Below are 13,596 nucleotides of genomic sequence, written 5' to 3' on the forward strand. Positions count from 1 at the left end.
AAGAGTCAACATGGTTTTTGTAAAGGGAAATCATGCCTCACCAATCTACTAGAATTCTTTGAGGGGGGGTCAACAAGCATGTGGACAAGGGGATCCAGAGGAGATAGTGTACTTAGATTTTCAGAAAGCCTTTGACAAGGTCCCTCACCAAAGACTCTTAAGCTAAGTAAGTGGTCATGGGATAAGAGGGAAGGGCTTCTCATGGATTGGTAACTGGTTAAAAGATAGGAAACAAAGGGTAGGAATAAATGGTCAGTTTTCAGAATGGAGAGAGGTAAATAGTGGTGTCCCCCAGGGGTCTGTACTGGGACCAGTCCTATTCAACATATTCATAAGTGATCTGGAAAAGGGGGTAAACAGTGGAGGTGGCAAAATTTGCAGATGATACAAGACTACTCAAAAAGAAAAGGAGTACTTGTGGCTCCTTAGAGACTAAAATTTATTTGAGCATAAGCTTTCATGAGCTACAGCTCACTTCATCGGATGCGTGCAGTGGAAAATACAGTGGGGAGATTTTATATACACAGAGAACATGAAACAGTTACCATACACACTGTAACGAGAGTGATCAAGTAAGGTGAGCTATTACCAGCAGGAGAGAGAGAGAGAGAGAACCTTTTGTAGTGATAATCAAGGTGGGCCATTTCCAGCAGTTGACAAGAATGTGTGAGGAACATTAGGCGGGGGGAAATAGTTTTACTTTGTGTAATGACACATCCACTCCCAGTCTTTATTCAAGCCTAAGTTAATTGTGTCCAGTTTGCAAATTAATTCCAATTCAGCAGTCTCTTGTTGGAGTCTGTTTTTGAAGTTTTTTTTTTGTTGAATAAAGACTGGGAGTGGATGTGTCATTACACAAAGTAAAACTATTTCCCCATGTTTATTTCCCCCACACACACTGTTCCTCACATGTTCTTGTGAACAGCGGGAAATGGCCCACCTTGATTATCACTACAAAAGAAAAGGAGTACTTGTGGCACTTTAGAGACTAAAAAATTTATTTGAGCATAAGCTTTTGTGAGCTACAGCTCACAAAAGGTTATTTTTTCTCTCCTGCTGGTAATAGCTCACCTTATCTGATCACTCTTGTTACAGTCTGTATGGTAACACCCTCTCTGTGCATATAAAATCTCCCCACTGTATTTTCCACTGCCTGCATCCAATGAAGTGAGTTGTAGCTCATGAAAGCTTATGCTCAAATAAATTTGTTCGTCTAAGGTGCCACAAGTACTCGTTCTTTTTATGGATAAAGACTAACACGGTTGCTACTCTGAAAACTACTCAAGATAGTTAAGTCACAAGCAGACTGCGAAGAGCTGCAAAAGGATCTCAAAACTGGGTGACTGGGCAACAAAATGGCAGATAAAATTCAATGTTGATAAATGCAAAATAATGCACATTGGAAAACATAATCCCAACTAAACATATAAAATGATGAGGTCTAAATTAGCTGTTACCACTCAAGAGAGAGAACTTGGAGTCACTGTGGTTAGTTCTCTGAAGACATGCACTCAACGTGCAGTGGCAGTCAAAAAAGCTAACAGAATGTTCGGAATCATTAAGAAAGGGATAGATAATAAGACAGAAAATATCATAGTGCCTCTATATGAATCCATGGTATACCAACATCTTGAATACTGCATGCAGATGTGGTCGCCCGATCTCAAAAAAGATATATTGGACTTTGAAAAGGTTCAGAAAAGGGCAACAAAAGTTATTAAGAGCATAGAACAGCTTTCATATGAGGAGAGATTAATAAAATGGACTTTTCATCTTGGAAAAGAGACGAATAAGGGGGGGATATGCTAGAGGTATATAAAATCATGACTGGTGTGGAGAAAGCAAATAAGGAAGTGTTATTTATTTCTTCTCATAACACAAGAACTAGGTGTCACTAAATGAAAATGGGCAGCAGGTTTAAAACAAACAAAAGCAAGTATTTCTTCACACAATGCACAGTCAACCTGTGGAACTCTTTGCCAGAGGATGTTGTGAAGGACAAGACAGGGTTAAAAAAAGAACTAGATAAATTCATGGAGGAGATGTCCATCAATGACCATTAGCCAGGATGGGCAGGGATGGTGTCCCTAGCCTCTGTTTTCCAAAAGCTGGGAATGGGCGACAGAGGATGGATGACTTAACGATTACCTGTTCTGTTCATTCTCTCTGAGGCGCCTGGCATTGGCCACTGTCAGAAGACAGGATAATGGGCTAGATGGACCTATGGTCTGACCCAGTGTGGCCGTTCTTATGATCTGTTCCACCTCCACTCACCAACCAACAGCCCACATGCATTTATAGAGTTCAGTAAATACACTCATCAAGAAATTCTGGGCACCCTAAAGGAGTCTCCACCCATTCCCTTCCTGGTTTGTGAAAGAGCATCATGAACAACTGGTGCCATCCTTATCTAAAGAGCCAATGACACATGAAGAGAATTTTACCTTCCTCCTTCAAACACTGTAAAAATCCACCCTAACTATTAGAAATCCTACCTAACTATTGCCCAGTGTCAAGCCTCCCATTCCTGAGCAAGGTCATAGACATCTTTTGATAGACTGTCAAGTATTAGGGGGTAACTGTGTTAGTCTGTATCCACAAAAACTACAAGGAGTTTGGTGGCACTCCATGCATCTGAAGAAGTGGTGTTTTACTCACAAAAGCTTATGCCCAGATAAATCTGTTAGTCTTTAAGGTGCCACCAGACTCCTTGTTATCAAAAGATGGACTACATGCTCACTTAACTGAAGACAACATTCTAGCCCAGGCAAAATCTGGATCCATAACAGGACATGGAACCAAACTGCTTTAGTTGCCTTGATGGATGATGTCACAGGATGCAGCCCTAATCACCAGACTGGAGCCTCCTCCTGGTAATGCTGGGGATTAACTCAAGGCAGACACCCACATCCACAGTCTGCACACTGGCACTCTGTCTCTGCTCCTGCCTACAGCTCCTCCGTCAGCTCCCAGGACCACAGCATCCTCTTCTCAACTCAGCGATCTGGCTAGGTCATCATCTGTGTTTCCCCCTTCCAGGAGTGAGCATCTCTGTCCAACAGTCCAGTCACTTCCCCAATGGCAACTGGGGCAGGGGGGACCCAGGCCCACCCCCTACTCTGGGCTCCATCCAGGGACCCTCTAAATAGCAGCCTTCTACTACTCCTCTGTCAATGCTGTTCTATTTCCCTGCGCCACTTGCCCATGGCCCCAGAACCTTCTTTGCCCTCAACTCAAGGCACTTAGCTGCTGATTCCCAGGAGCCAGCCACTGCTCTATCCAAGGTGGTTACAGTTCTAAGCTCTCCAGGGACACAGTGCTTGCTCTCCAGACTCCCAATAGCAACTGACCCTGCTCTGCCCAGTGGCTCTCTTTATATGGCCCTGCTGGGCCCCGATTGGCTGTTCTCCACAGCCCCCCTCTGATTGGCTGCTTCCAGTGCAGCCTCCCTAGGGCTCTATTAACCCCTTCTCTGCCAGTGTGGGGCAGACATCCCACCACAGATGATCTCCTGTGAATGGATAAAAGACAAACATCCATTTTCATCATGCTGGATTTCTCTGTAGCATTTGACACTTTTGACTATGAGATTCTGCTGTCTCACTTGAGAGGGGTGGCAGGTTAATGTGCTAACCCGGTTTGAGTCCTTCCTGGAAGGATGATCTCAATGAGTTGTGATGGGAAACTGCACCTTCACCACTATACCCCTCACTTGTGGAGTTCCACAAGGATCAACTCTCTCTGGTCCTTTTCAGCATCTATATGCAACCACTAGGTGAACGGGCCAGATGACAAGGACTAAAATGCCAGCAATATGCAAGTGATACACAGCTCTGCCCATCCTTCACCACATATCATAGAATCATAGAAGATTAGGGTTGGAAGGAACCTCCGGAGGTCATCTAGTCCAACCTCTTGCTCACAGCAGGACCAACCCCAACTAAATCATCCCAGACAGGGCTTTGTCAAGGTAGTTGAAGGTTGCAACCAAATCCCCCCTCACTCTTCTCTTCTGCAGACTAAATAAGTCCAGTTCCCTCAGCCTCTCCTCATAAGTCATGTGCCCCAGTCCACTAGCCATTTTCATTGCCCTCTGCTGGACTTTCTCCAATTTGTCCACATCCTTTCTGTAGTGGGGGGCCCAAAACTAGATGCAATACTCCAGATGTGGCCTTACCAGTGCTGAATAGAGGGAAATAATCACTTCCCTCGATCTGCTGGCAATGCTTCTACTAATGCAGTCCAATATGTTGTTAGCCTTCTTGGCAATAAGGGAACACTGTTGACTCATATCCAACTTCTCATCCACTGTAATCCCCAGATCTTTTTCTGCAGAACTGCCACTTAGCCAGTCCGTCCCCAGCCAGTAGCAGTGCATGGGATTCTTCCATCCTAAGTGCAGGACTCTGCACTTGTCCTTGTTGAACCTCATCAGATTTCTTTTGGCCCAATCCTGCAATTTGTCTAGGTCACTCTGAACCCTATCTCTACCCTCCAGCATATCTACCTCTTCTCTTCTGAAGCACTTAGACAAGAGGAAAGTGATCAGGAACAGTCAGCATGGATTCACCAAGGGAAAGTCATGCCTGACTAATCTAATTGCCTTCTATGATGAGATAACTGGTCCTGTGGATGAAGGGAAAGCAGTGGACGTGTTATTCCTCGACTTTAGCAAAGCTTTTGACATGGTCTCCCACAGTATTCTTGTCAGCAAGTTAAAGAAGTATGGGCTGGATGGATGCACTACAAGGTGGGTAGAAAGTTGGCTAGATTGTCGGGCTCAACGGGTAGTGATCAATGGCTCCATGTCTAGTTGGCAGCCGGTATCTAGCGGAGTGCCCCAAGCGTCAGTCCTGGGGCCGGTTTTGTTCAATATCTTCATTAATGATCTGGAGGATGGTGTGGATTGCCCCCTCAGCAAGTTTGCAGATGGCACTAAACTGGGAGGAGAGGTAGATACACTGGAGGGTAGGGATAGGATACAGAGGGACCTAGACAAATTGGAGGATTGGGCCAAAAGAAATCTGATGAGGTTCAACAAGGACAAGTGCAGAGTCCTGCACTTAGGATGGAAGAATCCCATGCACCACTACAGACTAGGGACCGAATGGCTAGGCAGCAGTTCTGCAGAGAAGGACCTAGGGGTGACAGTGGACGAGAAGCTGGATATGAGTCAACAGTGTTCCCTTGTTGCCAAGAAGGCTAACAACATATTGCATCTAGTTTTGGGCCCCCCACTACAGAAAGGATGTGGACAAATTGGAGAAAGTCCAGCAGAGGGCAATGAAAATGGCTAGTGGACTGGAGCACATGACTTATGAAGAGAAGCTGAGGGAACTGGACTTATTTAGTCTGCAGAAGAGAAGAGTGAGGGGGGATTTGGTAGCAGCCTTCAACTACCTGAAGGGGGGCGGGTCTGAAGAGGATGGCTAGGCTGTTCTGACCTTCTACCGTCTCCACTTGGCTAGGAAATGCCATTCCATCCTACCAGGCAAAGATCCAGCCTTGGTTATTCATTCCTTCATCACCTCTCAGCTGGAATACAGCAATGCAATATGCCTGTGCATGAAGACTTCAACATTTAGGGAACTCCAGCTAGTATGGATTGCTGCAGAACATCTTCTTAGCAAAACAGGCTACCAGGAACACACCAGACCTGCCCTCTGCTCTCTACACTGGCTTCCCACAGAATATCAAATCAAGTTCAAGGTCTCTGTCCTTATGTTCAAATCACTCCACAACTTGGGCCCAGCATATTCCAACTCACCTCTGAACAACATACTAACCCACAGAGAGCTTCCTACCAAGACTACAAAAAGAAGGATTCTGGGTGGACTCCTCCAGAAGGTCGAAACAACAGACTGGACTTCTACATAGAGTGCTTCTGCCGACGTGCACGGGCTGAAATTGTGGAAGAGCAGCATCACTTGCCCCATAACCTCAGCCATGCAGAACACAATGCCATCCACAGCCTCAGAAACAACTCTGTCATCATAATCAAAAAGGCTGACAAAGGAGGTGCTATCGTCATCATGAATAGGTCGGAATATGAACAAGAGGCTGCTAGGCAGCTCTCCAACACCACTTTCTACAAGCCATTACCCTCTGATCCCACTGAGGGTTACCAAAAGAAACTACACCATTTGCTCAAGAAACTCCCTGAAAAAGCACAAGAACAAATCCGCACAGACACACCCCTGGAGCCCCGACCTGGGGTATTCTATCTGCTACCCAAGATCCATAAACCTGGAAATCCTGGACACCCCATCATCTCAGGCTTTGGCACCCTTACAGCAGGATTGTCTGGCTATGTAGACTCCCTCCTCAGGCCCTACACTACCAGCACTCCCAGCTATCTTAGAGACACCACTGACTTCCTGTGGAAACTACAATCCATCGGTGATCTTCCTGAAAACACCATCCTGGCCACTATGGATGTAGAAGCCCTCTACACCAACATTCCACACAAAGATGGACTACAAGCCGTCAGGAACAGTATCCTCGATAATGTCACGGCAATCCTGGTGGCTGAACTTTGTGACTTTGTCCTCACCCATAACTATTTCACATTTGGGGACAATGTATACCTTCAAATCAGCGGCACTGCTATGGGTACCCGCATGGCCCCACAGTATGCCAACATTTTTATGGCTGACTTAGATCAACGCTTCCTCAGCTCTCGTCCCCTAATGCCCCTACTCTACTTGCACTACATTGATGACATCTTCATCATCTGCACCCATGGAAAAGAAGCCCTTGAGGAATTCCACCATGATTTCAACAATTTCCATCCCACCATCAACCTCAGCCTGGACCAGTCCACACAAGAGATCCACTTCCTGGACACTACGGTGCTAATAAGCGATGGTCACACAAACACCACCTTATACCGGAAACCTACTGACCACCATTCCTACCTACATGCCTCCAAGCTTTCATCCAGACCACACCACACGATCCATTGTCTACAGCCAAGCTCTACGATACAACGCCTTTGCTCCAGCCCCTCAGACAGAGACAAACACCTACAAGATCTCTATCAAGCATTCTTACAACTACAATACCCACCTGCTGAAGTGAAGAAACAGATTGACAGAGCCAGAAGAGTACCCAGAAGTCACCTACTACAGGACAGGCCCAACAAAGAAAATAACAGAACGCCACTAGCCATCACCTTCAGCCCCCAACAAAAACCTCTCCAATGCATCATCAAGGATCTACAACCTATCCTGAAGGATGACCCATCACTCTCACAGATCTTGAGAGATAGGCCAGTCCTTCCTTACAGACAGCTCCCCAACCTGAAGCAAACACTCACCAGCAACCACACACCACACACCAGAACCACTAACCTATCTTTGCAACAAAGCCCGTTGCCAGCTGTGTCCACATATCTATTCAGGGGACACCATCATATGGCCTAATCACATCAGCCACGCCATCAGAGACTCGTTCACCTGCACATCTACCAATGTGATATATGCCATCATGTGCCAGCAATGCCCCTCTGCCATGTACATTGGTCAAACTGGACAGTCTCTATGGAAAAGAATAAATGGACACAAAGTGAGCTGTAGCTCACAAAAGCTTATGCTCAAATAAATTTGTTAGTCTCTAAGGTGCCACAAGTACTCCTTTTCTTTTTGCAAATAAAGACTAACACGGCTGCTACTCTGAAACCAGTCACTTATTATGAATCCTGAGATGAGACCAAAGATTGGTGTTGCAAAGACAGTAGGGATTTAAAGCCAAAGTCTGTTTTCAGTTATAACCAGCCATTTTCAGTGAGATGTTACATGTATACCTGAGGGTTGCATTTGGCCTGTAAGGATTTCTGTTTTGTTTCTGTTTAACCAGTGCAACAACACTTAGATACCAAGATCATAGATACTATAGAAAACCCTAAAAGCTTACCACATCATTAAGAAGCATTGCCTCAGTTGTCTGTTCCCCAGTTTCATTTTATATTCTCTCCAAAAGTGATCTAAGGTTTCAAATGACCTTTTTCTGACCATATCTTAGCTTGTTTTTCTAAAAGATCTACTCTAGGAATTATTTTGGGGAAGTTCTATGGCCTGTGTTATACAGGAAGTTAGACTAGATGATCATAATGGTCCCTCCTGGTCTTAGAAACTATGACTCTATGAGCAAATCCCGTCACATCTGGAGAGAAACTCAGCAACTTTTAACAGTACACAGCAAAACTACACAACTATTTAGGGCAAGAAATGAAAAAAGCAACTAACTAGAATTTAGTCATCGATAATGTTAAATTGTAGGTTTAGAGTAGCAGCTGTGTTAGTCTGTTTCCGCAAAAAGAAAAGGAGTACTTGTGGCACCTGAGAGACTAACACATTTATTTGAGCATAAGCTTTCGTAAGCTAAAGCTCACTTCATCGGATGTATGCAGTAGAAAATACAGTGGGGAGATTTTATATACACAGAGAACATGAAACAATGGGTGTTACCGTACACACTGTAACAAGAGTGATCAGGTAAGGTGAGCTATTAGCAGCAGGAGAGCGGGGGAGTGGGGGAGGGACCTTTTCTAGTGATAATCAAGGTGGGCCATTTCCAGCAGTTGACAACAACGTCTGAGGAACAGTGGGGGGCGGGAAATAAACATGGGGAAATAGTTTTACTTTGTGTAATGATGCATCCACTCCCAGTCTCTATTTAAGCCTAAGTTAATTGTATCCAGTTTGCAAATTAATTCCAGTTCAGCAGTCTCTCGTTGGAGTCTGGTTTTGAAGATTTTTTGTTGAAGAATTGCCACTTTTAGGTCTGTAACTGAGTGACCAAAGAGATTGAAGTGTTCTCCAACTGGTTTTTGAATGTTATAATTCTTGACGTCTGATTTGTGTCCATTTATTCTTTTACGTAGAGACTGTCCAGTTTGGCCAATGTACATGGCAGTGGGGCATTGCTGGCACATGATGGCATATATCACACTGGTAGATGTGCAGGTGAACGAGCCTCTGATCGTGTGGCTGATGTGATTAGGCCCTATGGTGTGTCCACATATCTATTCAGGGGACACCAGCTGGCAACGGGCTTTGTTGCAAGGATAGGTTCCTGAATTAGTGGTTTTGTTCTGTGGTTGCTGATGAGTATTTGCTTCAGGTTGGGGGGCTGTCTGTATGCAAGGATTGGCCTGTCTCCCATGATCTGTGAGAGTGTTGGGTCATCCTTCAGGATAGGTTGTAGATCCTTGATGATGCATTGGAGAGGTTTTAGTTGGGGGCTGAAGGTGATGGCTAGTGGCATTCTGTTATTTTCTTTGTTGGGCCTGTCCTGTAGTAGGTAACTTCTGGTACTCTTCTGGCTGTGGCAATGGCCCACCTTGATTATCACTGCAAAAGGTTTCCTTCCCCCCCACACTCTGCTGCTGCTAATAGCTCACCTTACCTGATCACTCTTGTTACAGTGTGTACAGTAACACCCATTGTTTCATGTTCTCTGTATATATAAAATCTCTCCACTGTATTTTCTACTGCATACATCCAATGAAGTGAGCTGTAGCTCACGAAAACTTATGCTCAAATAAATTTGTTAGTCTCTAAGGTGCCACAAGTACTCCTTTTCTTTTTAATGTTAAATTGTGTTTAATCAAACAGAATGCCTATAAGATTTTACATTTACCTCATTATATAATTTCAGGTTCTCAAAGGATTAATACATATTGAAATAAGCTCCAGAAAACGGGCCAATTTAAAGGAGATTATTTTTATGTACTGTAATGATAGCATTTCAACTCTCATCTGCTCTACTTCACCAGCTTTTCTTACCTTAGTACTTTTTAAAAAATAATTAAAAGTTAGTATTGATTTCATTTAAATGATCAACATGTAAAATGAACCCACTTTGAAAACAATTTAAATCCATATTTAAAAACAGTATCACATCATAAAATCCCAAACCTAACTCCCAATATTCTGAGGACTGACTAAAGGATGGAGACGTAGATGCTAATATAGTTGTATTACTGTAGGATAAAAAAATTAAAAAATATGTATCTAAAAGAGAAATCTGAACAATGTTATCCATTTTGTTTTAATAAGTCATCCCTGTCCCCCCACCAACTGATAAATAGGAATTAATCAATTCTGCATCCAAGAGATAAAGTTTATTGTTCTTCAGTTCACAGTAACATTTTAAGCAGCTGCTCTTTGAGCTTCCCTTAGGAAATGGTTGGTTACTTCATAAAAAAAAGGCATCCAATGAAGTGAGCTGTAGCTCATGAAAGCTTATGCTCAAATACATTTGTTAGTCTCTAAGGTGCCACAAGTACTCCTTTTCTTTTTGCGGATACAGACTAACATGGCTGCTACTCTGAAACCTGTCATCAAAAATTTAGTTTAAAATAAATATCTCATCAGGTATTTCATTACCTTTGCCCCTGAATGCTTATCTGTATATACTGACCAGATAAAAGAAGGATGTGGAATGCATCCTAGGAAAGGTCTACAGCTTGATTAATAGACTCTCTTATAAAGGAGCTCACCTATGGAAGTCTGGGAGGTCCAGCAAAATAAGTCTCTGAGGAAACTCTTGAATTTAACCAATTCATTTTCAAGAAGGAGGCATCTTTGGGCCCCCAGAGCCTCCTCTGCAGCAGAAGGGAAGCCCAGCTACTTCTGTTAAGGATTATGTATGCAGACACCAGTTGCTAATACGTAGGCAATTATGTAGGAGGGCTGGTGGCGACTAAGGCCCAGCTGTTCTGGTGATTTTTCAGTAATAGCGTGCTGTGACACTTGTGTATTTTTATGCCTGATTTTGTAAGCAAGCAGTTTTTAAGTGAGGTGAAACTTGGGGGTACGCAAGCCAATCAGACTCTTGAAAGGGATACCATAGTCTGGAAAGGTGAGAGTCACTGCCATAGACCATGCCTATAAGGAGAGAGGAGATCCAGCCCCTCCCACTCGCCATAAGGCTACAGCTACCTCTAGAGTGTCAATAGGTACTTTCGCAAATGCCAGATCCCTGGTTATTGCCTCTTCAGCTGCCAAATCCTCCAGTCCCTCCACTACCCATCTCCAGTGACTTCTACAAATTAGTTAGGTGCTTTCACTACAAACATTTCAGTACAGCACATAGAAAATTTGTGGAATAGCTCATCCTGCTTCTCCCCTTATGCATATACTGACCCACTCACCTCCAACACAGCCTCTCTTATAAATCCTCCCCACTCAGTCTGATTTGTCACTTCCTCCTCCCACCAAAAGACCCTCCACAAATCAAATCAACCCCCAAATTCAAGTGAAATGCCCCCTCCCTGCAGGTACTTCCCAGGCTGCTTTCTCACCTACCTCGGCGTCCTTGGACTGCAGGACCGGGTTCCTTGTTGCCGCTGCTGCTAGCCGCCGCCTATCAGCCCAGTCTGCCACACTGTGCCAGGGCATAGGCTAGAAGGTGGCTGCTGTGGTTACTGCCCTCTGCCTAAGTGCCTTTGGCCCATAGCATTGGATCCTCTCTTGAGGCGATCACAGCGCTGCCCACCATCGCAGGGCCTTTGGGGATCACAATACCCAAGGCAGGCAGAAGCTGCTAAACTAACCTTCCAAGATACAGAGGTAGGTGCATGGTGCCCCCTGGAGGCAGGGAGAATGCCAAGAGTCCTGGCTCTGTCTGTCTTAAAAAGGCAGTCCTCATGACACCATAGCATAAACTACTTTAAACCTGCACTTTTGCTGGGGCCAAAGGTCTCTTGGGTGATTTCACTGGTGATCAGTCTGACATAATTGTATTCTATTGCCTGGGTAGCTAGAGCGATACTAAAGCAGCATATAATTAAATACAAGTCACTAACCTAAAGGGTGAAGGTGGGTGAGATATGTTTTATTGGACCAACTTCTGTTGGTGAGACAGCCTAGCTTTCGAGTCACACAGAGCTCTTCTTCAGGTCTGGGCTGTCCTAAAGGGAGTGTCACAGTTCTCCTCTCCCACCTCCACACCATTCTCTTTTTTTCCTTATTGTTCTCTCTCCTCTTTAAAGCTTCCCTTTCTCCATTCTCTTCCACTTCCCCCTTTGAGACGTTCCATATAGCAACACCTTTCTTCGTCTCCTCTCACTGAGGTTCATCCCTCTTCTAATTACTCAGACTCCAAGGAGGGTGCCAACAGCAGGTTGTGAAGACCCCATTCCTCTTCCCCCATGCATCCTAGGACTAGGATGCCTGAGCCAGCATTGATAGTGAGTGAGTCCTTGTGGCTGGAGATCAGCTCAACAGAGGAGCTAGCGCAATGCAGATGGCCCATTTGAGTCTGCAAGCGAGCTCTTCTCAAGAGGCAGCAGGGGAAGCGTAAGCAGCTCCTACACCCACAGATCAGCCAGAAGTCCCAACAAAATGTAGGTGATCTACTACCACAGAATGTGTGGGTGCCAAAGGCTTGGACTGGGCAGCATGGTTTTTAGTGAAAAAAACCCACAGTGTAACATCCAACCCTAGCAAGCACTAGGTTTATATTTTGCAGATTTTGTTCTGAAACAAGACAAGGGCTAGAATTTTTTTAATTAGATTAGCACGGACACTTTTGAGAGCAGAACAGGCTTCCTTGAGTAACAACATACATAAGAGTCTGACTCAAAGGAACACATACTGTTCATATAATTACACAATGCTTAGTGATGTGTCTATATCCTTGAGTAGTAGAGTTTACAAAAGCCATTTTTCTTCTCTCCAAAATTTCTGAAAAAATAAACAGGCAAAAGGTTCATTTCCCACACTTCCAAACTCAAACTGTGTCAAAATAAATAAATTTAATTATTCAGAGCCTTAAAACTGCATCCCTGATAAGTAAAGCTGGTCAAGTATTTTTCAACAAAATGTGTGTGGTCAGTTGTTTTTTTGTTGTTGGGGTTTTTTTGTCTTTGGGAGTCAATTTCAACAAAATGGTTTCTCAGATCCAGGATGGACCTGCTGATCAAAAACCACAGGGAGCCCTACCTCACAATAGCCAAAAGGCCCTCTGGTCAGGGCACTCCATTGCAATGTGGGGAAATCAAGGTTCAAGTCCCTGCTCTGCCCAATTTGGTAGCAGGGATTTGAATCTGGGTCTCCCATCTCCCACTTGAGTTCCCTAACCACTTGGCTATAGAGTGAGGTCTGGTTTTGTATCCCAAGTGTGAGTTTAGAACAGCTCCAACCAGAGAATTTGAGTAAGCTGGAAATTGACTCTATAGCCTACTGGTTAGAGCTCTCAGCTGGGATAGGAGAAGACCCCAGTTCAAGTCAGGAAGAGATGGGAATTGAAGCTGGATTTCGCAAATCCAAGATCAGCACCAATGCTATAGGCTAATCTAGAGTCAGACTCTCTCTTGCTCTGGTTTTTGCGAAAGACTGCAAAAGGTCTCACTTTTGTCCCATTGTGGAACAGGAAAGTTTTTCAAAATCTCAAATTTTTGCAAGCTGAAAAACTGTTTCCTGCCCAACTCTACAGTCTATGTACCTGGAAAACGCTCCAAAGTTATTATTAGCAGGATGGAAAAAACCAGACTGTGGGGCTGGTTTAAAAGTACTTAGCTTTTCAGGGAGTTGTTAGATTCCATCTTTCCCCCGATCCGCCACCTCCAAAAGCAAATGATGTATGACA

Source organism: Lepidochelys kempii, chromosome 4, assembly GCF_965140285.1.
Source record: "Lepidochelys kempii isolate rLepKem1 chromosome 4, rLepKem1.hap1, whole genome shotgun sequence".
NCBI lineage: Eukaryota > Metazoa > Chordata > Testudines > Cheloniidae > Lepidochelys > Lepidochelys kempii.